Source organism: Pelodiscus sinensis, chromosome 2 (genome assembly GCF_049634645.1).
Source record: "Pelodiscus sinensis isolate JC-2024 chromosome 2, ASM4963464v1, whole genome shotgun sequence".
NCBI lineage: Eukaryota > Metazoa > Chordata > Testudines > Trionychidae > Pelodiscus > Pelodiscus sinensis.
In genome coordinates this window covers 58,569,113-58,593,449 of record NC_134712.1, presented here as the reverse complement: position 1 = coordinate 58,593,449, position 24,337 = coordinate 58,569,113, and the positions used below count along the sequence as shown (strand labels likewise).

The 24,337-nt window shown below is 63.2% G+C and overlaps 12 non-coding genes across 12 annotated transcripts; all 12 read left to right on the top strand.

Moving 5' to 3' along the window:
• Positions 1–1,401: 1,401 nt before the first annotated feature.
• Positions 1,402–1,490, top strand: TRNAY-GUA (transfer RNA tyrosine (anticodon GUA)). The gene is given in 2 exon segments: positions 1,402–1,438; positions 1,455–1,490. It is a non-coding gene; the product is annotated as a tRNA-Tyr (tRNA).
• A 1,840-nt stretch (positions 1,491–3,330) lies between these two features.
• On the top strand, positions 3,331–3,419 carry TRNAY-GUA (transfer RNA tyrosine (anticodon GUA)). Its single transcript is given in 2 exon segments — positions 3,331–3,367; positions 3,384–3,419. It is a non-coding gene; the product is annotated as a tRNA-Tyr (tRNA).
• A 1,857-nt stretch (positions 3,420–5,276) lies between these two features.
• Positions 5,277–5,365, top strand: TRNAY-GUA (transfer RNA tyrosine (anticodon GUA)). Its single transcript is given in 2 exon segments — positions 5,277–5,313; positions 5,330–5,365. It is a non-coding gene; the product is annotated as a tRNA-Tyr (tRNA).
• A 1,849-nt stretch (positions 5,366–7,214) lies between these two features.
• TRNAY-GUA (transfer RNA tyrosine (anticodon GUA)) lies at positions 7,215–7,303 on the top strand. The gene is given in 2 exon segments: positions 7,215–7,251; positions 7,268–7,303. It is a non-coding gene; the product is annotated as a tRNA-Tyr (tRNA).
• A 1,857-nt stretch (positions 7,304–9,160) lies between these two features.
• TRNAY-GUA (transfer RNA tyrosine (anticodon GUA)) lies at positions 9,161–9,249 on the top strand. Its single transcript is given in 2 exon segments — positions 9,161–9,197; positions 9,214–9,249. It is a non-coding gene; the product is annotated as a tRNA-Tyr (tRNA).
• A 1,849-nt stretch (positions 9,250–11,098) lies between these two features.
• Positions 11,099–11,187, top strand: TRNAY-GUA (transfer RNA tyrosine (anticodon GUA)). Its single transcript is given in 2 exon segments — positions 11,099–11,135; positions 11,152–11,187. It is a non-coding gene; the product is annotated as a tRNA-Tyr (tRNA).
• A 1,857-nt stretch (positions 11,188–13,044) lies between these two features.
• Positions 13,045–13,133, top strand: TRNAY-GUA (transfer RNA tyrosine (anticodon GUA)). The gene is given in 2 exon segments: positions 13,045–13,081; positions 13,098–13,133. It is a non-coding gene; the product is annotated as a tRNA-Tyr (tRNA).
• A 1,857-nt stretch (positions 13,134–14,990) lies between these two features.
• TRNAY-GUA (transfer RNA tyrosine (anticodon GUA)) lies at positions 14,991–15,079 on the top strand. Its single transcript is given in 2 exon segments — positions 14,991–15,027; positions 15,044–15,079. It is a non-coding gene; the product is annotated as a tRNA-Tyr (tRNA).
• A 1,857-nt stretch (positions 15,080–16,936) lies between these two features.
• Positions 16,937–17,025, top strand: TRNAY-GUA (transfer RNA tyrosine (anticodon GUA)). The gene is given in 2 exon segments: positions 16,937–16,973; positions 16,990–17,025. It is a non-coding gene; the product is annotated as a tRNA-Tyr (tRNA).
• A 1,857-nt stretch (positions 17,026–18,882) lies between these two features.
• TRNAY-GUA (transfer RNA tyrosine (anticodon GUA)) lies at positions 18,883–18,971 on the top strand. The gene is given in 2 exon segments: positions 18,883–18,919; positions 18,936–18,971. It is a non-coding gene; the product is annotated as a tRNA-Tyr (tRNA).
• A 1,857-nt stretch (positions 18,972–20,828) lies between these two features.
• TRNAY-GUA (transfer RNA tyrosine (anticodon GUA)) lies at positions 20,829–20,917 on the top strand. Its single transcript is given in 2 exon segments — positions 20,829–20,865; positions 20,882–20,917. It is a non-coding gene; the product is annotated as a tRNA-Tyr (tRNA).
• A 1,851-nt stretch (positions 20,918–22,768) lies between these two features.
• Positions 22,769–22,857, top strand: TRNAY-GUA (transfer RNA tyrosine (anticodon GUA)). The gene is given in 2 exon segments: positions 22,769–22,805; positions 22,822–22,857. It is a non-coding gene; the product is annotated as a tRNA-Tyr (tRNA).
• The last annotated feature ends 1,480 nt before the right edge of the window (positions 22,858–24,337 follow it).

The window sequence follows — 24,337 nt, the reverse complement described above, 5'->3', positions numbered from 1 at the left end:
CTCCAGGTTGGAGCAGCGGGTGGCTTTCCCTCTCTCGGTCCGTCCTCCCTCCCTCGGAGCTGGGTCAGTGGAGTAGCAGGAGGGAGCGGGGCCATTCCTTTCGCTTTTGGGGCTTTTGTCCATCACGTTTGTGGAGCTGGCCTTTCTTTAGGCGAGCGTGATCGCACAGGGCGTGTAAAAGCCTTCAGGCGGAGGAGAGCCAGAAGCCCGACCTGGCGGAATTCCTGAAAAGGAGCTGCCGGGCCCTCGGTAGAGTCCGCGAAACTTCGGAGTCGTCGTCCCGTGCGCCGAATTGGCGGGCAGGGAGGCGGCTCGTCCCCTTCGCTTTGCCGCTTTCGCTCTTTCTCTGGTCATGGGCTGAGGCGTGAGGCATGCGCGGGCGATCAGGGCAGAGGCGTGCGTGAGTTTGTGTGCTGGTCTCTGGAAAGGCGTATTTTGTTTAAAGTCTACAGAGAGTGGAGTTGCGTAGTTTCCTGTGTCCCGCTTCCTTGCGGAGTGGAGGTCCTTCGCGAGGTGCTGTGGCAGCGTAAGGGTAATTTTTTTTTAGTGGAGTCAAGAACGCCCCGGAGGGTTTTCGCGGTGTGTTGGGATGAGGGGGCGTGGGAGAGGGCCCCTCCGGGCACGGGGGATTAGCTCAAAGGGTAGAGCGCTCGCTTCGCATGCGAGAGGCAGCGGGATCGACGCCCGCATCCTCCAAGCGGCCCTGGCTCGCCCGCGCCCCGTCCGTTTGCGCCCGGGCAGAAAGGAGCGCTCGCGGCTTCGGGGGGAGCCTTTTGTCCCGAGGGAGCGAAAGCTGCAGCTTCCCGCGCAGGAATTCTTAACTTTGCGAGGCTCTTGGCGTGTGTTCTTCCTGAGGTGGACGGGGGAGGCCGAGTCAGGCGGAATGTGTCAGTCCTAGAGGAAGGCGAAGGGAAATGGACTGCGCAAAGGTCATGGCTGAAAAGGCCCCTTTCTAGCCAGGCAGGAGGCTCCGGCGTGGGGCGTTGTTTTCCGTTGCCCCTTCGTCCGTATCGTGGGTGGGAATCGGGGCCGGGCTGCCAGCGGTGCGCTGCGGGGTGTGGAGACGAGCCGGGCTCCCTTGCGGGTGAGCGGGAGGCTGAGGCTCCCGGCTAGCAGGCAGGGGTAACGTCGTGGGCCCGGCGTTGCGTTCTTCCCTTGCGGCGTTGTCCGCGTGCGGTGGCTGTTGGGGAGGCTTGGAGGGGCACGCGCGTGCGGGCTTCCCGTAGGCTCTTTGAAGGGTGGGTAGAGGAGGGAGCTTGGCCAGCAAGCCGGGCAGCTGCGTGCGTCTTCCTGCTGTGAGGGGGCGGGGCACCGGCAAGCCTGTACTTAGCAGTTAGTGCCAGTGGCGCGTCTGCCTCCCCGATCCCTTGAGTCACTCGGGCGGCCCGTCCCGCCTGCTTTCCTTCGATAGCTCAGCTGGTAGAGCGGAGGACTGTAGGCTTCCTTTCCTGGCTATCCTTAGGTCGCTGGTTCAACTCCGGCTCGAAGGAGCGGGCTTTTGTTGCCTTCCTTCCGTGCTCTTCTTTACAGCTCCCACTCTGGCCACGGCCGGGTTTTACTCCATTCGTGCCTCCGCGGCCGTGAAAGCACCACTTGCCGCCGCTTTCACCTACCACGCCGGCTTACTTTCTCGCCAGAGTTCCTTTTTCTTCATCCTCCCGCCCACGCTGCGCAGGCACCTAGCTATGGGTCTCAGGCTCCACGGGCAGCATTTAGCACCCTGGCGGCGGGGCGCCTTCGCCGTAAAATAGCCTGTCCGTGGCGAAGTCGCCAAGCTGTCTTTGGGGCTTTTCGCCATGGGGCAGACGTGCCGGGGAGGACGTAGTTTCCGGTGGCAAAGGAGGAGGGCGAGGTAGAGGGGAGAAGAAAAGGCCCTGCGGTCGCTGAGAGTCCCTTGTCCCTTGGGGTGAACCTACTGCGTGCGCCGCTGGCGGCGGGCTGTTCCGCTCCAGGTTGGAGCAGCGGGTGGCTTTCCCTCTCTCGGTCCGTCCTCCCTCCCTCGGAGCTGGGTCAGTGGAGTAGCAGGAGGGAGCGGGGCCATTCCTTTCGCTTTTGGGGCTTTTGTCCATCACGTTTGTGGAGCTGGCCTTTCTTTAGGCGAGCGTGATCGCACAGGGCGTGTAAAAGCCTTCAGGCGGAGGAGAGCCAGAAGCCCGACCTGGCGGAATTCCTGAAAAGGAGCTGCCGGGCCCTCGGTAGAGTCCGCGAAACTTCGGAGTCGTCGTCCCGTGCGCCGAATTGGCGGGCAGGGAGGCGGCTCGTCCCCTTCGCTTTGCCGCTTTCGCTCTTTCTCTGGTCATGGGCTGAGGCGTGAGGCATGCGCGGGCGATCAGGGCAGAGGCGTGCGTGAGTTTGTGTGCTGGTCTCTGGAAAGGCGTATTTTGTTTAAAGTCTACAGAGAGTGGAGTTGCGTAGTTTCCTGTGTCCCGCTTCCTTGCGGAGTGGAGGTCCTTCGCGAGGTGCTGTGGCAGCGTAAGGGTAATTTTTTTTTAGTGGAGTCAAGAACGCCCCGGAGGGTTTTCGCGGTGTGTTGGGATGAGGGGGCGTGGGAGAGGGCCCCTCCGGGCACGGGGGATTAGCTCAAAGGGTAGAGCGCTCGCTTCGCATGCGAGAGGCAGCGGGATCGACGCCCGCATCCTCCAAGCGGCCCTGGCTCGCCCGCGCCCCGTCCGTTTGCGCCTGGGCAGAAAGGAGCGCTCGGGGGGAGCCTTTTGTCCCGAGGGAGCGAAAGCTGCAGCTTCCCGCGCAGGAATTCTTAACTTTGCGAGGCTCTTGGCGTGTGTTCTTCCTGAGGTGGACGGGGGAGGCCGAGTCAGGCGGAATGTGTCAGTCCTAGAGGAAGGCGAAGGGAAATGGACTGCGCAAAGGTCATGGCTGAAAAGGCCCCTTTCTAGCCAGGCAGGAGGCTCCGGCGTGGGGCGTTGTTTTCCGTTGCCCCTTCGTCCGTATCGTGGGTGGGAATCGGGGCCGGGCTGCCAGCGGTGCGCTGCGGGGTGTGGAGACGAGCCGGGCTCCCTTGCGGGTGAGCGGGAGGCTGAGGCTCCCGGCTAGCAGGCAGGGGTAACGTCGTGGGCCCGGCGTTGCGTTCTTCCCTTGCGGCGTGCGGTGGCTGTTGGGGAGGCTTGGAGGGGCACGCGCGTGCGGGCTTCCCGTAGGCTCTTTGAAGGGTGGGTAGAGGAGGGAGCTTGGCCAGCAAGCCGGGCAGCTGCGTGCGTCTTCCTGCTGTGAGGGGGCGGGGCACCGGCAAGCCTGTACTTAGCAGTTAGTGCCAGTGGCGCGTCTGCCTCCCCGATCCCTTGAGTCACTCGGGCGGCCCGTCCTGCCTGCTTTCCTTCGATAGCTCAGCTGGTAGAGCGGAGGACTGTAGGCTTCCTTTCCTGGCTATCCTTAGGTCGCTGGTTCAACTCCGGCTCGAAGGAGCGGGCTTTTGTTGCCTTCCTTCCGTGCTCTTCTTTACAGCTCCCACTCTGGCCACGGCCGGGTTTTACTCCATTCGTGCCTCCGCGGCCGTGAAAGCACCACTTGCCGCCGCTTTCACCTACCACGCCGGCTTACTTTCTCGCCAGAGTTCCTTTTTCTTCATCCTCCCGCCCACGCTGCGCAGGCACCTAGCTATGGGTCTCAGGCTCCACGGGCAGCATTTAGCACCCTGGCGGCGGGGCGCCTTCGCCGTAAAATAGCCTGTCCGTGGCGAAGTCGCCAAGCTGTCTTTGGGGCTTTTCGCCATGGGGCAGACGTGCCGGGGAGGACGTAGTTTCCGGTGGCAAAGGAGGAGGGCGAGGTAGAGGGGAGAAGAAAAGGCCCTGCGGTCGCTGAGAGTCCCTTGTCCCTTGGGGTGAACCTACTGCGTGCGCCGCTGGCGGCGGGCTGTTCCGCTCCAGGTTGGAGCAGCGGGTGGCTTTCCCTCTCTCGGTCCGTCCTCCCTCCCTCGGAGCTGGGTCAGTGGAGTAGCAGGAGGGAGCGGGGCCATTCCTTTCGCTTTTGGGGCTTTTGTCCATCACGTTTGTGGAGCTGGCCTTTCTTTAGGCGAGCGTGATCGCACAGGGCGTGTAAAAGCCTTCAGGCGGAGGAGAGCCAGAAGCCCGACCTGGCAGAATTCCTGAAAAGGAGCTGCCGGGCCCTCGGTAGAGTCCGCGAAACTTCGGAGTCGTCGTCCCGTGCGCCGAATTGGCGGGCAGGGAGGCGGCTCGTCCCCTTCGCTTTGCCGCTTTCGCTCTTTCTCTGGTCATGGGCTGAGGCGTGAGGCATGCGCGGGCGATCAGGGCAGAGGCGTGCGTGAGTTTGTGTGCTGGTCTCTGGAAAGGCGTATTTTGTTTAAAGTCTACAGAGAGTGGAGTTGCGTAGTTTCCTGTGTCCCGCTTCCTTGCGGAGTGGAGGTCCTTCGCGAGGTGCTGTGGCAGCGTAAGGGTAATTTTTTTTTAGTGGAGTCAAGAACGCCCCGGAGGGTTTTCGCGGTGTGTTGGGATGAGGGGGCGTGGGAGAGGGCCCCTCCGGGCACGGGGGATTAGCTCAAAGGGTAGAGCGCTCGCTTCGCATGCGAGAGGCAGCGGGATCGACGCCCGCATCCTCCAAGCGGCCCTGGCTCGCCCGCGCCCCGTCCGTTTGCGCCCGGGCAGAAAGGAGCGCTCGCGGCTTCGGGGGGAGCCTTTTGTCCCGAGGGAGCGAAAGCTGCAGCTTCCCGCGCAGGAATTCTTAACTTTGCGAGGCTCTTGGCGTGTGTTCTTCCTGAGGTGGACGGGGGAGGCCGAGTCAGGCGGAATGTGTCAGTCCTAGAGGAAGGCGAAGGGAAATGGACTGCGCAAAGGTCATGGCTGAAAAGGCCCCTTTCTAGCCAGGCAGGAGGCTCCGGCGTGGGGCGTTGTTTTCCGTTGCCCCTTCGTCCGTATTGTGGGTGGGAATCGGGGCCGGGCTGCCAGCGGTGCGCTGCGGGGTGTGGAGACGAGCCGGGCTCCCTTGCGGGTGAGCGGGAGGCTGAGGCTCCCGGCTAGCAGGCAGGGGTAACGTCGTGGGCCCGGCGTTGCGTTCTTCCCTTGCGGCGTTGTCCGCGTGCGGTGGCTGTTGGGGAGGCTTGGAGGGGCACGCGCGTGCGGGCTTCCCGTAGGCTCTTTGAAGGGTGGGTAGAGGAGGGAGCTTGGCCAGCAAGCCGGGCAGCTGCGTGCGTCTTCCTGCTGTGAGGGGGCGGGGCACCGGCAAGCCTGTACTTAGCAGTTAGTGCCAGTGGCGCGTCTGCCTCCCCGATCCCTTGAGTCACTCGGGCGGCCCGTCCCGCCTGCTTTCCTTCGATAGCTCAGCTGGTAGAGCGGAGGACTGTAGGCTTCCTTTCCTGGCTATCCTTAGGTCGCTGGTTCAACTCCGGCTCGAAGGAGCGGGCTTTTGTTGCCTTCCTTCCGTGCTCTTCTTTACAGCTCCCACTCTGGCCACGGCCGGGTTTTACTCCATTCGTGCCTCTGCGGCCGTGAAAGCACCACTTGCCGCCGCTTTCACCTACCACGCCGGCTTACTTTCTCGCCAGAGTTCCTTTTTCTTCATCCTCCCGCCCACGCTGCGCAGGCACCTAGCTATGGGTCTCAGGCTCCACGGGCAGCATTTAGCACCCTGGCGGCGGGGCGCCTTCGCCGTAAAATAGCCTGTCCGTGGCGAAGTCGCCAAGCTGTCTTTGGGGCTTTTCGCCATGGGGCAGACGTGCTGGGGAGGACGTAGTTTCCGGTGGCAAAGGAGGAGGGCGAGGTAGAGGGGAGAAGAAAAGGCCCTGCGGTCGCTGAGAGTCCCTTGTCCCTTGGGGTGAACCTACTGCGTGCGCCGCTGGCGGCGGGCTGTTCCGCTCCAGGTTGGAGCAGCGGGTGGCTTTCCCTCTCTCGGTCCGTCCTCCCTCCCTCGGAGCTGGGTCAGTGGAGTAGCAGGAGGGAGCGGGGCCATTCCTTTCGCTTTTGGGGCTTTTGTCCATCACGTTTGTGGAGCTGGCCTTTCTTTAGGCGAGCGTGATCGCACAGGGCGTGTAAAAGCCTTCAGGCGGAGGAGAGCCAGAAGCCCGACCTGGCGGAATTCCTGAAAAGGAGCTGCCGGGCCCTCGGTAGAGTCCGCGAAACTTCGGAGTCGTCGTCCCGTGCGCCGAATTGGCGGGCAGGGAGGCGGCTCGTCCCCTTCGCTTTGCCGCTTTCGCTCTTTCTCTGGTCATGGGCTGAGGCGTGAGGCATGCGCGGGCGATCAGGGCAGAGGCGTGCGTGAGTTTGTGTGCTGGTCTCTGGAAAGGCGTATTTTGTTTAAAGTCTACAGAGAGTGGAGTTGCGTAGTTTCCTGTGTCCCGCTTCCTTGCGGAGTGGAGGTCCTTCGCGAGGTGCTGTGGCAGCGTAAGGGTAATTTTTTTTTAGTGGAGTCAAGAACGCCCCGGAGGGTTTTCGCGGTGTGTTGGGATGAGGGGGCGTGGGAGAGGGCCCCTCCGGGCACGGGGGATTAGCTCAAAGGGTAGAGCGCTCGCTTCGCATGCGAGAGGCAGCGGGATCGACGCCCGCATCCTCCAAGCGGCCCTGGCTCGCCCGCACCCCGTCCGTTTGCGCCCGGGCAGAAAGGAGCGCTCGGGGGGAGCCTTTTGTCCCGAGGGAGCGAAAGCTGCAGCTTCCCGCGCAGGAATTCTTAACTTTGCGAGGCTCTTGGCGTGTGTTCTTCCTGAGGTGGACGGGGGAGGCCGAGTCAGGCGGAATGTGTCAGTCCTAGAGGAAGGCGAAGGGAAATGGACTGCGCAAAGGTCATGGCTGAAAAGGCCCCTTTCTAGCCAGGCAGGAGGCTCCGGCGTGGGGCGTTGTTTTCCGTTGCCCCTTCGTCCGTATCGTGGGTGGGAATCGGGGCCGGGCTGCCAGCGGTGCGCTGCGGGGTGTGGAGACGAGCCGGGCTCCCTTGCGGGTGAGCGGGAGGCTGAGGCTCCCGGCTAGCAGGCAGGGGTAACGTCGTGGGCCCGGCGTTGCGTTCTTCCCTTGCGGCGTTGTCCGCGTGCGGTGGCTGTTGGGGAGGCTTGGAGGGGCACGCGCGTGCGGGCTTCCCGTAGGCTCTTTGAAGGGTGGGTAGAGGAGGGAGCTTGGCCAGCAAGCCGGGCAGCTGCGTGCGTCTTCCTGCTGTGAGGGGGCGGGGCACCGGCAAGCCTGTACTTAGCAGTTAGTGCCAGTGGCGCGTCTGCCTCCCCGATCCCTTGAGTCACTCGGGCGGCCCGTCCCGCCTGCTTTCCTTCGATAGCTCAGCTGGTAGAGCGGAGGACTGTAGGCTTCCTTTCCTGGCTATCCTTAGGTCGCTGGTTCAACTCCGGCTCGAAGGAGCGGGCTTTTGTTGCCTTCCTTCCGTGCTCTTCTTTACAGCTCCCACTCTGGCCACGGCCGGGTTTTACTCCATTCGTGCCTCCGCGGCCGTGAAAGCACCACTTGCCGCCGCTTTCACCTACCACGCCGGCTTACTTTCTCGCCAGAGTTCCTTTTTCTTCATCCTCCCGCCCACGCTGCGCAGGCACCTAGCTATGGGTCTCAGGCTCCACGGGCAGCATTTAGCACCCTGGCGGCGGGGCGCCTTCGCCGTAAAATAGCCTGTCCGTGGCGAAGTCGCCAAGCTGTCTTTGGGGCTTTTCGCCATGGGGCAGACGTGCCGGGGAGGACGTAGTTTCCGGTGGCAAAGGAGGAGGGCGAGGTAGAGGGGAGAAGAAAAGGCCCTGCGGTCGCTGAGAGTCCCTTGTCCCTTGGGGTGAACCTACTGCGTGCGCCGCTGGCGGCGGGCTGTTCCGCTCCAGGTTGGAGCAGCGGGTGGCTTTCCCTCTCTCGGTCCGTCCTCCCTCCCTCGGAGCTGGGTCAGTGGAGTAGCAGGAGGGAGCGGGGCCATTCCTTTCGCTTTTGGGGCTTTTGTCCATCACGTTTGTGGAGCTGGCCTTTCTTTAGGCGAGCGTGATCGCACAGGGCGTGTAAAAGCCTTCAGGCGGAGGAGAGCCAGAAGCCCGACCTGGCGGAATTCCTGAAAAGGAGCTGCCGGGCCCTCGGTAGAGTCCGCGAAACTTCGGAGTCGTCGTCCCGTGCGCCGAATTGGCGGGCAGGGAGGCGGCTCGTCCCCTTCGCTTTGCCGCTTTCGCTCTTTCTCTGGTCATGGGCTGAGGCGTGAGGCATGCGCGGGCGATCAGGGCAGAGGCGTGCGTGAGTTTGTGTGCTGGTCTCTGGAAAGGCGTATTTTGTTTAAAGTCTACAGAGAGTGGAGTTGCGTAGTTTCCTGTGTCCCGCTTCCTTGCGGAGTGGAGGTCCTTCGCGAGGTGCTGTGGCAGCGTAAGGGTAATTTTTTTTTAGTGGAGTCAAGAACGCCCCGGAGGGTTTTCGCGGTGTGTTGGGATGAGGGGGCGTGGGAGAGGGCCCCTCCGGGCACGGGGGATTAGCTCAAAGGGTAGAGCGCTCGCTTTGCATGCGAGAGGCAGCGGGATCGACGCCCGCATCCTCCAAGCGGCCCTGGCTCGCCCGCGCCCCGTCCGTTTGCGCCCGGGGAGAAAGGAGCGCTCGCGGCTTCGGGGGGAGCCTTTTGTCCCGAGGGAGCGAAAGCTGCAGCTTCCCGCGCAGGAATTCTTAACTTTGCGAGGCTCTTGGCGTGTGTTCTTCCTGAGGTGGACGGGGGAGGCCGAGTCAGGCGGAATGTGTCAGTCCTAGAGGAAGGCGAAGGGAAATGGACTGCGCAAAGGTCATGGCTGAAAAGGCCCCTTTCTAGCCAGGCAGGAGGCTCCGGCGTGGGGCGTTGTTTTCCGTTGCCCCTTCGTCCGTATCGTGGGTGGGAATCGGGGCCGGGCTGCCAGCGGTGCGCTGCGGGGTGTGGAGACGAGCCGGGCTCCCTTGCGGGTGAGCGGGAGGCTGAGGCTCCCGGCTAGCAGGCAGGGGTAACGTCGTGGGCCCGGCGTTGCGTTCTTCCCTTGCGGCGTTGTCCGCGTGCGGTGGCTGTTGGGGAGGCTTGGAGGGGCACGCGCGTGCGGGCTTCCCGTAGGCTCTTTGAAGGGTGGGTAGAGGAGGGAGCTTGGCCAGCAAGCCGGGCAGCTGCGTGCGTCTTCCTGCTGTGAGGGGGCGGGGCACCGGCAAGCCTGTACTTAGCAGTTAGTGCCAGTGGCGCGTCTGCCTCCCCGATCCCTTGAGTCACTCGGGCGGCCCGTCCCGCCTGCTTTCCTTCGATAGCTCAGCTGGTAGAGCGGAGGACTGTAGGCTTCCTTTCCTGGCTATCCTTAGGTCGCTGGTTCAACTCCGGCTCGAAGGAGCGGGCTTTTGTTGCCTTCCTTCCGTGCTCTTCTTTACAGCTCCCACTCTGGCCACGGCCGGGTTTTACTCCATTCGTGCCTCCGCGGCCGTGAAAGCACCACTTGCCGCCGCTTTCACCTACCACGCCGGCTTACTTTCTCGCCAGAGTTCCTTTTTCTTCATCCTCCCGCCCACGCTGCGCAGGCACCTAGCTATGGGTCTCAGGCTCCACGGGCAGCATTTAGCACCCTGGCGGCGGGGCGCCTTCGCCGTAAAATAGCCTGTCCGTGGCGAAGTCGCCAAGCTGTCTTTGGGGCTTTTCGCCATGGGGCAGACGTGCCGGGGAGGACGTAGTTTCCGGTGGCAAAGGAGGAGGGCGAGGTAGAGGGGAGAAGAAAAGGCCCTGCGGTCGCTGAGAGTCCCTTGTCCCTTGGGGTGAACCTACTGCGTGCGCCGCTGGCGGCGGGCTGTTCCGCTCCAGGTTGGAGCAGCGGGTGGCTTTCCCTCTCTCGGTCCGTCCTCCCTCCCTCGGAGCTGGGTCAGTGGAGTAGCAGGAGGGAGCGGGGCCATTCCTTTCGCTTTTGGGGCTTTTGTCCATCACGTTTGTGGAGCTGGCCTTTCTTTAGGCGAGCGTGATCGCACAGGGCGTGTAAAAGCCTTCAGGCGGAGGAGAGCCAGAAGCCCGACCTGGCGGAATTCCTGAAAAGGAGCTGCCGGGCCCTCGGTAGAGTCCGCGAAACTTCGGAGTCGTCGTCCCGTGCGCCGAATTGGCGGGCAGGGAGGCGGCTCGTCCCCTTCGCTTTGCCGCTTTCGCTCTTTCTCTGGTCATGGGCTGAGGCGTGAGGCATGCGCGGGCGATCAGGGCAGAGGCGTGCGTGAGTTTGTGTGCTGGTCTCTGGAAAGGCGTATTTTGTTTAAAGTCTACAGAGAGTGGAGTTGCGTAGTTTCCTGTGTCCCGCTTCCTTGCGGAGTGGAGGTCCTTCGCGAGGTGCTGTGGCAGCGTAAGGGTAATTTTTTTTTAGTGGAGTCAAGAACGCCCCGGAGGGTTTTCGCGGTGTGTTGGGATGAGGGGGCGTGGGAGAGGGCCCCTCCGGGCACGGGGGATTAGCTCAAAGGGTAGAGCGCTCGCTTCGCATGCGAGAGGCAGCGGGATCGACGCCCGCATCCTCCAAGCGGCCCTGGCTCGCCCGCGCCCCGTCCGTTTGCGCCCGGGCAGAAAGGAGCGCTCGGGGGGAGCCTTTTGTCCCGAGGGAGCGAAAGCTGCAGCTTCCCGCGCAGGAATTCTTAACTTTGCGAGGCTCTTGGCGTGTGTTCTTCCTGAGGTGGACGGGGGAGGCCGAGTCAGGCGGAATGTGTCAGTCCTAGAGGAAGGCGAAGGGAAATGGACTGCGCAAAGGTCATGGCTGAAAAGGCCCCTTTCTAGCCAGGCAGGAGGCTCCGGCGTGGGGCGTTGTTTTCCGTTGCCCCTTCGTCCGTATCGTGGGTGGGAATCGGGGCCGGGCTGCCAGCGGTGCGCTGCGGGGTGTGGAGACGAGCCGGGCTCCCTTGCGGGTGAGCGGGAGGCTGAGGCTCCCGGCTAGCAGGCAGGGGTAACGTCGTGGGCCCGGCGTTGCGTTCTTCCCTTGCGGCGTTGTCCGCGTGCGGTGGCTGTTGGGGAGGCTTGGAGGGGCACGCGCGTGCGGGCTTCCCGTAGGCTCTTTGAAGGGTGGGTAGAGGAGGGAGCTTGGCCAGCAAGCCGGGCAGCTGCGTGCGTCTTCCTGCTGTGAGGGGGCGGGGCACCGGCAAGCCTGTACTTAGCAGTTAGTGCCAGTGGCGCGTCTGCCTCCCCGATCCCTTGAGTCACTCGGGCGGCCCGTCCCACCTGCTTTCCTTCGATAGCTCAGCTGGTAGAGCGGAGGACTGTAGGCTTCCTTTCCTGGCTATCCTTAGGTCGCTGGTTCAACTCCGGCTCGAAGGAGCGGGCTTTTGTTGCCTTCCTTCCGTGCTCTTCTTTACAGCTCCCACTCTGGCCACGGCCGGGTTTTACTCCATTCGTGCCTCCGCGGCCGTGAAAGCACCACTTGCCGCCGCTTTCACCTACCACGCCGGCTTACTTTCTCGCCAGAGTTCCTTTTTCTTCATCCTCCCGCCCACGCTGCGCAGGCACCTAGCTATGGGTCTCAGGCTCCACGGGCAGCATTTAGCACCCTGGCGGCGGGGCGCCTTCGCCGTAAAATAGCCTGTCCGTGGCGAAGTCGCCAAGCTGTCTTTGGGGCTTTTCGCCATGGGGCAGACGTGCCGGGGAGGACGTAGTTTCCGGTGGCAAAGGAGGAGGGCGAGGTAGAGGGGAGAAGAAAAGGCCCTGCGGTCGCTGAGAGTCCCTTGTCCCTTGGGGTGAACCTACTGCGTGCGCCGCTGGCGGCGGGCTGTTCCGCTCCAGGTTGGAGCAGCGGGTGGCTTTCCCTCTCTCGGTCCGTCCTCCCTCCCTCGGAGCTGGGTCAGTGGAGTAGCAGGAGGGAGCGGGGCCATTCCTTTCGCTTTTGGGGCTTTTGTCCATCACGTTTGTGGAGCTGGCCTTTCTTTAGGCGAGCGTGATCGCACAGGGCGTGTAAAAGCCTTCAGGCGGAGGAGAGCCAGAAGCCCGACCTGGCGGAATTCCTGAAAAGGAGCTGCCGGGCCCTCGGTAGAGTCCGCGAAACTTCGGAGTCGTCGTCCCGTGCGCCGAATTGGCGGGCAGGGAGGCGGCTCGTCCCCTTCGCTTTGCCGCTTTCGCTCTTTCTCTGGTCATGGGCTGAGGCGTGAGGCATGCGCGGGCGATCAGGGCAGAGGCGTGCGTGAGTTTGTGTGCTGGTCTCTGGAAAGGAGTATTTTGTTTAAAGTCTACAGAGAGTGGAGTTGCGTAGTTTCCTGTGTCCCGCTTCCTTGCGGAGTGGAGGTCCTTCGCGAGGTGCTGTGGCAGCGTAAGGGTAATTTTTTTTTAGTGGAGTCAAGAACGCCCCGGAGGGTTTTCGCGGTGTGTTGGGATGAGGGGGCGTGGGAGAGGGCCCCTCCGGGCACGGGGGATTAGCTCAAAGGGTAGAGCGCTCGCTTCGCATGCGAGAGGCAGCGGGATCGACGCCCGCATCCTCCAAGCGGCCCTGGCTCGCCCGCGCCCCGTCCGTTTGCGCCCGGGCAGAAAGGAGCGCTCGCGGCTTCGGGGGGAGCCTTTTGTCCCGAGGGAGCGAAAGCTGCAGCTTCCCGCGCAGGAATTCTTAACTTTGCGAGGCTCTTGGCGTGTGTTCTTCCTGAGGTGGACGGGGGAGGCCGAGTCAGGCGGAATGTGTCAGTCCTAGAGGAAGGCGAAGGGAAATGGACTGCGCAAAGGTCGTGGCTGAAAAGGCCCCTTTCTAGCCAGGCAGGAGGCTCCGGCGTGGGGCGTTGTTTTCCGTTGCCCCTTCGTCCGTATCGTGGGTGGGAATCGGGGCCGGGCTGCCAGCGGTGCGCTGCGGGGTGTGGAGACGAGCCGGGCTCCCTTGCGGGTGAGCGGGAGGCTGAGGCTCCCGGCTAGCAGGCAGGGGTAACGTCGTGGGCCCGGCGTTGCGTTCTTCCCTTGCGGCGTTGTCCGCGTGCGGTGGCTGTTGGGGAGGCTTGGAGGGGCACGCGCGTGCGGGCTTCCCGTAGGCTCTTTGAAGGGTGGGTAGAGGAGGGAGCTTGGCCAGCAAGCCGGGCAGCTGCGTGCGTCTTCCTGCTGTGAGGGGGCGGGGCACCGGCAAGCCTGTACTTAGCAGTTAGTGCCAGTGGCGCGTCTGCCTCCCCGATCCCTTGAGTCACTCGGGCGGCCCGTCCCGCCTGCTTTCCTTCGATAGCTCAGCTGGTAGAGCGGAGGACTGTAGGCTTCCTTTCCTGGCTATCCTTAGGTCGCTGGTTCAACTCCGGCTCGAAGGAGCGGGCTTTTGTTGCCTTCCTTCCGTGCTCTTCTTTACAGCTCCCACTCTGGCCACGGCCGGGTTTTACTCCATTCGTGCCTCCGCGGCCGTGAAAGCACCACTTGCCGCCGCTTTCACCTACCACGCCGGCTTACTTTCTCGCCAGAGTTCCTTTTTCTTCATCCTCCCGCCCACGCTGCGCAGGCACCTAGCTATGGGTCTCAGGCTCCACGGGCAGCATTTAGCACCCTGGCGGCGGGGCGCCTTCGCCGTAAAATAGCCTGTCCGTGGCGAAGTCGCCAAGCTGTCTTTGGGGCTTTTCGCCATGGGGCAGACGTGCCGGGGAGGACGTAGTTTCCGGTGGCAAAGGAGGAGGGCGAGGTAGAGGGGAGAAGAAAAGGCCCTGCGGTCGCTGAGAGTCCCTTGTCCCTTGGGGTGAACCTACTGCGTGCGCCGCTGGCGGCGGGCTGTTCCGCTCCAGGTTGGAGCAGCGGGTGGCTTTCCCTCTCTCGGTCCGTCCTCCCTCCCTCGGAGCTGGGTCAGTGGAGTAGCAGGAGGGAGCGGGGCCATTCCTTTCGCTTTTGGGGCTTTTGTCCATCACGTTTGTGGAGCTGGCCTTTCTTTAGGCGAGCGTGATCGCACAGGGCGTGTAAAAGCCTTCAGGCGGAGGAGAGCCAGAAGCCCGACCTGGCGGAATTCCTGAAAAGGAGCTGCCGGGCCCTCGGTAGAGTCCGCGAAACTTCGGAGTCGTCGTCCCGTGCGCCGAATTGGCGGGCAGGGAGGCGGCTCGTCCCCTTCGCTTTGCCGCTTTCGCTCTTTCTCTGGTCATGGGCTGAGGCGTGAGGCATGCGCGGGCGATCAGGGCAGAGGCGTGCGTGAGTTTGTGTGCTGGTCTCTGGAAAGGCGTATTTTGTTTAAAGTCTACAGAGAGTGGAGTTGCGTAGTTTCCTGTGTCCCGCTTCCTTGCGGAGTGGAGGTCCTTCGCAAGGTGCTGTGGCAGCGTAAGGGTAATTTTTTTTTAGTGGAGTCAAGAACGCCCCGGAGGGTTTTCGCGGTGTGTTGGGATGAGGGGGCGTGGGAGAGGGCCCCTCCGGGCACGGGGGATTAGCTCAAAGGGTAGAGCGCTCGCTTCGCATGCGAGAGGCAGCGGGATCGACGCCCGCATCCTCCAAGCGGCCCTGGCTCGCCCGCGCCCCGTCCGTTTGCGCCGGGGCAGAAAGGAGCGCTCGCAGCTTCGGGGGGAGCCTTTTGTCCCGAGGGAGCGAAAGCTGCAGCTTCCCGCGCAGGAATTCTTAACTTTGCGAGGCTCTTGGCGTGTGTTCTTCCTGAGGTGGACGGGGGAGGCCGAGTCAGGCGGAATGTGTCAGTCCTAGAGGAAGGCGAAGGGAAATGGACTGCGCAAAGGTCATGGCTGAAAAGGCCCCTTTCTAGCCAGGCAGGAGGCTCCGGCGTGGGGCGTTGTTTTCCGTTGCCCCTTCGTCCGTATCGTGGGTGGGAATCGGGGCCGGGCTGCCAGCGGTGCGCTGCGGGGTGTGGAGACGAGCCGGGCTCCCTTGCGGGTGAGCGGGAGGCTGAGGCTCCCGGCTAGCAGGCAGGGGTAACGTCGTGGGCCCGGCGTTGCGTTCTTCCCTTGCGGCGTTGTCCGCGTGCGGTGGCTGTTGGGGAGGCTTGGAGGGGCACGCGCGTGCGGGCTTCCCGTAGGCTCTTTGAAGGGTGGGTAGAGGAGGGAGCTTGGCCAGCAAGCCGGGCAGCTGCGTGCGTCTTCCTGCTGTGAGGGGGCGGGGCACCGGCAAGCCTGTACTTAGCAGTTAGTGCCAGTGGCGCGTCTGCCTCCCCGATCCCTTGAGTCACTCGGGCGGCCCGTCCCGCCTGCTTTCCTTCGATAGCTCAGCTGGTAGAGCGGAGGACTGTAGGCTTCCTTTCCTGGCTATCCTTAGGTCGCTGGTTCAACTCCGGCTCGAAGGAGCGGGCTTTTGTTGCCTTCCTTCCGTGCTCTTCTTTACAGCTCCCACTCTGGCCACGGCCGGGTTTTACTCCATTCGTGCCTCCGCGGCCGTGAAAGCACCACTTGCCGCCGCTTTCACCTACCACGCCGGCTTACTTTCTCGCCAGAGTTCCTTTTTCTTCATCCTCCCGCCCACGCTGCGCAGGCACCTAGCTATGGGTCTCAGGCTCCACGGGCAGCATTTAGCACCCTGGCGGCGGGGCGCCTTCGCCGTAAAATAGCCTGTCCGTGGCGAAGTCGCCAAGCTGTCTTTGGGGCTTTTCGCCATGGGGCAGACGTGCCGGGGAGGACGTAGTTTCCGGTGGCAAAGGAGGAGGGCGAGGTAGAGGGGAGAAGAAAAGGCCCTGCGGTCGCTGAGAGTCCCTTGTCCCTTGGGGTGAACCTACTGCGTGCGCCGCTGGCGGCGGGCTGTTCCGCTCCAGGTTGGAGCAGCGGGTGGCTTTCCCTCTCTCGGTCCGTCCTCCCTCCCTCGGAGCTGGGTCAGTGGAGTAGCAGGAGGGAGCGGGGCCATTCCTTTCGCTTTTGGGGCTTTTGTCCATCACGTTTGTGGAGCTGGCCTTTCTTTAGGCGAGCGTGATCGCACAGGGCGTGTAAAAGCCTTCAGGCGGAGGAGAGCCAGAAGCCCGACCTGGCGGAATTCCTGAAAAGGAGCTGCCGGGCCCTCGGTAGAGTCCGCGAAACTTCGGAGTCGTCGTCCCGTGCGCCGAATTGGCGGGCAGGGAGGCGGCTCGTCCCCTTCGCTTTGCCGCTTTCGCTCTTTCTCTGGTCATGGGCTGAGGCGTGAGGCATGCGCGGGCGATCAGGGCAGAGGCGTGCGTGAGTTTGTGTGCTGGTCTCTGGAAAGGCGTATTTTGTTTAAAGTCTACAGAGAGTGGAGTTGCGTAGTTTCCTGTGTCCCGCTTCCTTGCGGAGTGGAGGTCCTTCGCGAGGTGCTGTGGCAGCGTAAGGGTAATTTTTTTTTAGTGGAGTCAAGAACGCCCCGGAGGGTTTTCGCGGTGTGTTGGGATGAGGGGGCGTGGGAGAGGGCCCCTCCGGGCACGGGGGATTAGCTCAAAGGGTAGAGCGCTCGCTTCGCATGCGAGAGGCAGCGGGATCGACGCCCGCATCCTCCAAGCGGCCCTGGCTCGCCCGCGCCCCGTCCGTTTGCGCCCGGGCAGAAAGGAGCGCTCGCGGCTTCGGGGGGAGCCTTTTGTCCCGAGGGAGCGAAAGCTGCAGCTTCCCGCGCAGGAATTCTTAACTTTGCGAGGCTCTTGGCGTGTGTTCTTCCTGAGGTGGACGGGGGAGGCCGAGTCAGGCGGAATGTGTCAGTCCTAGAGGAAGGCGAAGGGAAATGGACTGCGCAAAGGTCATGGCTGAAAAGGCCCCTTTCTAGCCAGGCAGGAGGCTCCGGCGTGGGGCGTTGTTTTCCGTTGCCCCTTCGTCCGTATCGTGGGTGGGAATCGGGGCCGGGCTGCCAGCGGTGCGCTGCGGGGTGTGGAGACGAGCCGGGCTCCCTTGCGGGTGAGCGGGAGGCTGAGGCTCCCGGCTAGCAGGCAGGGGTAACGTCGTGGGCCCGGCGTTGCGTTCTTCCCTTGCGGCGTTGTCCGCGTGCGGTGGCTGTTGGGGAGGCTTGGAGGGGCACGCGCGTGCGGGCTTCCCGTAGGCTCTTTGAAGGGTGGGTAGAGGAGGGAGCTTGGCCAGCAAGCCGGGCAGCTGCGTGCGTCTTCCTGCTGTGAGGGGGCGGGGCACCGGCAAGCCTGTACTTAGCAGTTAGTGCCAGTGGCGCGTCTGCCTCCCCGATCCCTTGAGTCACTCGGGCGGCCCGTCCCGCCTGCTTTCCTTCGATAGCTCAGCTGGTAGAGCGGAGGACTGTAGGCTTCCTTTCCTGGCTATCCTTAGGTCGCTGGTTCAACTCCGGCTCGAAGGAGCGGGCTTTTGTTGCCTTCCTTCCGTGCTCTTCTTTACAGCTCCCACTCTGGCCACGGCCGGGTTTTACTCCATTCGTGCCTCCGCGGCCGTGAAAGCACCACTTGCCGCCGCTTTCACCTACCACGCCGGCTTACTTTCTCGCCAGAGTTCCTTTTTCTTCATCCTCCCGCCCACGCTGCGCAGGCACCTAGCTATGGGTCTCAGGCTCCACGGGCAGCATTTAGCACCCTGGCGGCGGGGCGCCTTCGCCGTAAAATAGCCTGTCCGTGGCGAAGTCGCCAAGCTGTCTTTGGGGCTTTTCGCCATGGGGCAGACGTGCCGGGGAGGACGTAGTTTCCGGTGGCAAAGGAGGAGGGCGAGGTAGAGGGGAGAAGAAAAGGCCCTGCGGTCGCTGAGAGTCCCTTGTCCCTTGGGGTGAACCTACTGCGTGCGCCGCTGGCGGCGGGCTATTCCGCTCCAGGTTGGAGCAGCGGGTGGCTTTCCCTCTCTCGGTCCGTCCTCCCTCCCTCGGAGCTGGGTCAGTGGAGTAGCAGGAGGGAGCGGGGCCATTCCTTTCGCTTTTGGGGCTTTTGTCCATCACGTTTGTGGAGCTGGCCTTTCTTTAGGCGAGCGTGATCGCACAGGGCGTGTAAAAGCCTTCAGGCGGAGGAGAGCCAGAAGCCCGACCTGGCGGAATTCCTGAAAAGGAGCTGCCGGGCCCTCGGTAGAGTCCGCGAAACTTCGGAGTCGTCGTCCCGTGCGCCGAATTGGCGGGCAGGGAGGCGGCTCGTCCCCTTCGCTTTGCCGCTTTCGCTCTTTCTCTGGTCATGGGCTGAGGCGTGAGGCATGCGCGGGCGATCAGGGCAGAGGCGTGCGTGAGTTTGTGTGCTGGTCTCTGGAAAGGCGTATTTTGTTTAAAGTCTACAGAGAGTGGAGTTGCGTAGTTTCCTGTGTCCCGCTTCCTTGCGGAGTGGAGGTCCTTCGCGAGGTGCTGTGGCAGTGTAAGGGTAATTTTTTTTTAGTGGAGTCAAGAACGCCCCGGAGGGTTTTCGCGGTGTGTTGGGATGAGGGGGCGTGGGAGAGGGCCCCTCCGGGCACGGGGGATTAGCTCAAAGGGTAGAGCGCTCGCTTCGCATGCGAGAGGCAGCGGGATCGACGCCCGCATCCTCCAAGCGGCCCTGGCTCGCCCGCGCCCCGTCCGTTTGCGCCGGGGCAGAAAGGAGCGCTCGCAGCTTCGGGGGGAGCCTTTTGTCCCGAGGGAGCGAAAGCTGCAGCTTCCCGCGCAGGAATTCTTAACTTTGCGAGGCTCTTGGCGTGTGTTCTTCCTGAGGTGGACGGGGGAGGCCGAGTCAGGCGGAATGTGTCAGTCCTAGAGGAAGGCGAAGGGAAATGGACTGCGCAAAGGTCATGGCTGAAAAGGCCCCTTTCTAGCCAGGCAGGAGGCTCCGGCGTGGGGCGTTGTTTTCCGTTGCCCCTTCGTCCGTATCGTGGGTGGGAATCGGGGCCGGGCTGCCAGCGGTGCGCTGCGGGGTGTGGAGACGAGCCGGGCTCCCTTGCGGGTGAGCGGGAGGCTGAGGCTCCCGGCTAGCAGGCAGGGGTAACGTCGTGGGCCCGGCGTTGCGTTCTTCCCTTGCGGCGTTGTCCGCGTGCGGTGGCTGTTGGGGAGGCTTGGAGGGGCACGCGCGTGCGGGCTTCCCGTAGGCTCTTTGAAGGGTGGGTAGAGGAGGGAGCTTGGCCAGCAAGCCGGGCAGCTGCGTGCGTCTTCCTGCTGTGAGGGGGCGGGGCACCGGCAAGCCTGTACTTAGCAGTTAGTGCCAGTGGCGCGTCTGCCTCCCCGATCCCTTGAGTCACTCGGGCGGCCCGTCCCGCCTGCTTTCCTTCGATAGCTCAGCTGGTAGAGCGGAGGACTGTAGGCTTCCTTTCCTGGCTATCCTTAGGTCGCTGGTTCAACTCCGGCTCGAAGGAGCGGGCTTTTGTTGCCTTCCTTCCGTGCTCTTCTTTACAGCTCCCACTCTGGCCACGGCCGGGTTTTACTCCATTCGTGCCTCCGCGGCCGTGAAAGCACCACTTGCCGCCGCTTTCACCTACCACGCCGGCTTACTTTCTCGCCAGAGTTCCTTTTTCTTCATCCTCCCGCCCACGCTGCGCAGGCACCTAGGTATGGGTCTCAGGCTCCACGGGCAGCATTTAGCACCCTGGCGGCGGGGCGCCTTCGCCGTAAAATAGCCTGTCCGTGGCGAAGTCGCCAAGCTGTCTTTGGGGCTTTTCGCCATGGGGCAGACGTGCCGGGGAGGACGTAGTTTCCGGTGGCAAAGGAGGAGGGCGAGGTAGAGGGGAGAAGAAAAGGCCCTGCGGTCGCTGAGAGTCCCTTGTCCCTTGGGGTGAACCTACTGCGTGCGCCGCTGGTGGCGGGCTGTTCCGCTCCAGGTTGGAGCAGCGGGTGGCTTTCCCTCTCTCGGTCCGTCCTCCCTCCCTCGGAGCTGGGTCAGTGGAGTAGCAGGAGGTAGCGGGGCCATTCCTTTCGCTTTTGGGGCTTTTGTCCATCACGTTTGTGGAGCTGGCCTTTCTTTAGGCGAGCGTGATCGCACAGGGCGTGTAAAAGCCTTCAGGCGGAGGAGAGCCAGAAGCCCGACCTGGCGGAATTCCTGAAAAGGAGCTGCCGGGCCCTCGGTAGAGTCCGCGAAACTTCGGAGTCGTCGTCCCGTGCGCCGAATTGGCGGGCAGGGAGGCGGCTCGTCCCCTTCGCTTTGCCGCTTTCGCTCTTTCTCTGGTCATGGGCTGAGGCGTGAGGCATGCGCGGGCGATCAGGGCAGAGGCGTGCGTGAGTTTGTGTGCTGGTCTCTGGAAAGGCGTATTTTGTTTAAAGTCTACAGAGAGTGGAGTTGCGTAGTTTCCTGTGTCCCGCTTCCTTGCGGAGTGGAGGTCCTTCGCGAGGTGCTGTGGCAGCGTAAGGGTAATTTTTTTTTAGTGGAGTCAAGAACGCCCCGGAGGGTTTTCGCGGTGTGTTGGGATGAGGGGGCGTGGGAGAGGGCCCCTCCGGGCACGGGGGATTAGCTCAAAGGGTAGAGCGCTCGCTTCGCATGCGAGAGGCAGCGGGATCGACGCCCGCATCCTCCAAGCGGCCCTGGCTCGCCCGCGCCCCGTCCGTTTGCGCCCGGGCAGAAAGGAGCGCTCGCGGCTTCGGGGGGAGCCTTTTGTCCCGAGGGAGCGAAAGCTGCAGCTTCCCGCGCAGGAATTCTTAACTTTGCGAGGCTCTTGGCGTGTGTTCTTCCTGAGGTGGATGGGGGAGGCCGAGTCAGGCGGAATGTGTCAGTCCTAGAGGAAGGCGAAGGGAAATGGACTGCGCAAAGGTCATGGCTGAAAAGGCCCCTTTCTAGCCAGGCAGGAGGCTCCGGCGTGGGGCGTTGTTTTCCGTTGCCCCTTCGTCCGTATCGTGGGTGGGAATCGGGGCCGGGCTGCCAGCGGTGCGCTGCAGGGTGTGGAGACGAGCCGGGCTCCCTTGCGGGTGAGCGGGAGGCTGAGGCTCCCGGCTAGCAGGCAGGGGTAACGTCGTGGGCCCGGCGTTGCGTTCTTCCCTTGCGGCGTTGTCCGCATGCGGTGGCTGTTGGGGAGGCTTGGAGGGGCACGCGCGTGCGGGCTTCCCGTAGGCTCTTTGAAGGGTGGGTAGAGGAGGGAGCTTGGCCAGCAAGCCGGGCAGCTGCGTGCGTCTTCCTGCTGTGAGGGGGCGGGGCACCGGCAAGCCTGTACTTAGCAGTTAGTGCCAGTGGCGCGTCTGCCTCCCCGATCCCTTGAGTCACTCGGGCGGCCCGTCCTGCCTGCTTTCCTTCGATAGCTCAGCTGGTAGAGCGGAGGACTGTAGGCTTCCTTTCCTGGCTATCCTTAGGTCGCTGGTTCAACTCCGGCTCGAAGGAGCGGGCTTTTGTTGCCTTCCTTCCGTGCTCTTCTTTACAGCTCCCACTCTGGCCACGGCCGGGTTTTACTCCATTCGTGCCTCCGCGGCCGTGAAAGCACCACTTGCCGCCGCTTTCACCTACCACGCCGGCTTACTTTCTCGCCAGAGTTCCTTTTTCTTCATCCTCCCGCCCACGCTGCGCAGGCACCTAGCTATGGGTCTCAGGCTCCACGGGCAGCATTTAGCACCCTGGCGGCGGGGCGCCTTCGCCGTAAAATAGCCTGTCCGTGGCGAAGTCGCCAAGCTGTCTTTGGGGCTTTTCGCCATGGGGCAGACGTGCCGGGGAGGACGTAGTTTCCGGTGGCAAAGGAGGAGGGCGAGGTAGAGGGGAGAAGAAAAGGCCCTGCGGTCGCTGAGAGTCCCTTGTCCCTTGGGGTGAACCTACTGCGTGCGCCGCTGGCGGCGGGCTGTTCCGCTCCAGGTTGGAGCAGCGGGTGGCTTTCCCTCTCTCGGTCCGTCCTCCCTCCCTCGGAGCTGGGTCAGTGGAGTAGCAGGAGGGAGCGGGGCCATTCCTTTCGCTTTTGGGGCTTTTGTCCATCACGTTTGTGGAGCTGGCCTTTCTTTAGGCGAGCGTGATCGCACAGGGCGTGTAAAAGCCTTCAGGCGGAGGAGAGCCAGAAGCCCGACCTGGCGGAATTCCTGAAAAGGAGCTGCCGGGCCCTCGGTAGAGTCCGCGAAACTTCGGAGTCGTCGTCCCGTGCGCCGAATTGGCGGGCAGGGAGGCGGCTCGTCCCCTTCGCTTTGCCGCTTTCGCTCTTTCTCTGGTCATGGGCTGAGGCGTGAGGCATGCGCGGGCGATCAGGGCAGAGGCGTGCGTGAGTTTGTGTGCTGGTCTCTGGAAAGGCGTATTTTGTTTAAAGTCTACAGAGAGTGGAGTTGCGTAGTTTCCTGTGTCCCGCTTCCTTGCGGAGTGGAGGTCCTTCGCGAGGTGCTGTGGCAGCGTAAGGGTAATTTTTTTTTAGTGGAGTCAAGAACGCCCCGGAGGGTTTTCGCGGTGTGTTGGGATGAGGGGGCGTGGGAGAGGGCCCCTCCGGGCACGGGGGATTAGCTCAAAGGGTAGAGCGCTCGCTTCGCATGCGAGAGGCAGCGGGATCGACGCCCGCATCCTCCAAGCGGCCCTGGCTCGCCCGCGCCCCGTCCGTTTGCGCCCGGGCAGAAAGGAGCGGCTTCGGGGGGAGCCTTTTGTCCCGAGGGAGCGAAAGCTGCAGCTTCCCGCGCAGGAATTCTTAACTTTGCGAGGCTCTTGGCGTGTGTTCTTCCTGAGGTGGACGGGGGAGGCCGAGTCAGGCGGAATGTGTCAGTCCTAGAGGAAGGCGAAGGGAAATGGACTGCGCAAAGGTCATGGCTGAAAAGGCCCCTTTCTAGCCAGGCAGGAGGCTCCGGCGTGGGGCGTTGTTTTCCGTTGCCCCTTCGTCCGTATCGTGGGTGGGAATCGGGGCCGGGCTGCCAGCGGTGCGCTGCGGGGTGTGGAGACGAGCCGGGCTCCCTTGCGGGTGAGCGGGAGGCTGAGGCTCCCGGCTAGCAGGCAGGGGTAACGTCGTGGGCCCGGCGTTGCGTTCTTCCCTTGCGGCGTTGTCCGCGTGCGGTGGCTGTTGGGGAGGCTTGGAGGGGCACGCGCGTGCGGGCTTCCCGTAGGCTCTTTGAAGGGTGGGTAGAGGAGGGAGCTTGGCCAGCAAGCCGGGCAGCTGCGTGCGTCTTCCTGCTGTGAGGGGGCGGGGCACCGGCAAGCCTGTACTTAGCAGTTAGTGCCAGTGGCGCGTCTGCCTCCCCGATCCCTTGAGTCACTCGGGCGGCCCGTCCCGCCTGCTTTCCTTCGATAGCTCAGCTGGTAGAGCGGAGGACTGTAGGCTTCCTTTCCTGGCTATCCTTAGGTCGCTGGTTCAACTCCGGCTCGAAGGAGCGGGCTTTTGTTGCCTTCCTTCCGTGCTCTTCTTTACAGCTCCCACTCTGGCCACGGCCGGGTTTTACTCCATTCGTGCCTCCGCGGCCGTGAAAGCACCACTTGCCGCCGCTTTCACCTACCACGCCGGCTTACTTTCTCGCCAGAGTTCCTTTTTCTTCATCCTCCCGCCCACGCTGCGCAGGCACCTAGCTATGGGTCTCAGGCTCCACGGGCAGCATTTAGCACCCTGGCGGCGGGGCGCCTTCGCCGTAAAATAGCCTGTCCGTGGCGAAGTCGCCAAGCTGTCTTTGGGGCTTTTCGCCATGGGGCAGACGTGCCGGGGAGGACGTAGTTTCCGGTGGCAAAGGAGGAGGGCGAGGTAGAGGGGAGAAGAAAAGGCCCTGCGGTCGCTGAGAGTCCCTTGTCCCTTGGGGTGAACCTACTGCGTGCGCCGCTGGCGGCGGGCTGTTCCGCTCCAGGTTGGAGCAGCGGGTGGCTTTCCCTCTCTCGGTCCGTCCTCCCTCCCTCGGAGCTGGGTCAGTGGAGTAGCAGGAGGGAGCGGGGCCATTCCTTTCGCTTTTGGGGCTTTTGTCCATCACGTTTGTGGAGCTGGCCTTTCTTTAGGCGAGCGTGATCGCACAGGGCGTGTAAAAGCCTTCAGGCGGAGGAGAGCCAGAAGCCCGACCTGGCGGAATTCCTGAAAAGGAGCTGCCGGGCCCTCGGTAGAGTCCGCGAAACTTCGGAGTCGTCGTCCCGTGCGCCGAATTGGCGGGCAGGGAGGCGGCTCGTCCCCTTCGCTTTGCCGCTTTCGCTCTTTCTCTGGTCATGGGCTGAGGCGTGAGGCATGCGCGGGCGATCAGGGCAGAGGCGTGCGTGAGTTTGTGTGCTGGTCTCTGGAAAGGCGTATTTTGTTTAAAGTCTACAGAGAGTGGAGTTGCGTAGTTTCCTGTGTCCCGCTTCCTTGCGGAGTGGAGGTCCTTCGCGAGGTGCTGTGGCAGCGTAAGGGTAATTTTTTTTTAGTGGAGTCAAGAACGCCCCGGAGGGTTTTCGCGGTGTGTTGGGATGAGGGGGCGTGGGAGAGGGCCCCTCCGGGCACGGGGGATTAGCTCAAAGGGTAGAGCGCTCGCTTCGCATGCGAGAGGCAGCGGGATCGACGCCCGCATCCTCCAAGCGGCCCTGGCTCGCCCGCGCCCCGTCCGTTTGCGCCCGGGCAGAAAGGAGCGCTCGCGGCTTCGGGGGGAGCCTTTTGTCCCGAGGGAGCGAAAGCTGCAGCTTCCCGCGCAGGAATTCTTAACTTTGCGAGGCTCTTGGCGTGTGTTCTTCCTGAGGTGGACGGGGGAGGCCGAGTCAGGCGGAATGTGTCAGTCCTAGAGGAAGGCGAAGGGAAATGGACTGCGCAAAGGTCATGGCTGAAAAGGCCCCTTTCTAGCCAGGCAGGAGGCTCCGGCGTGGGGCGTTGTTTTCCGTTGCCCCTTCGTCCGTATCGTGGGTGGGAAT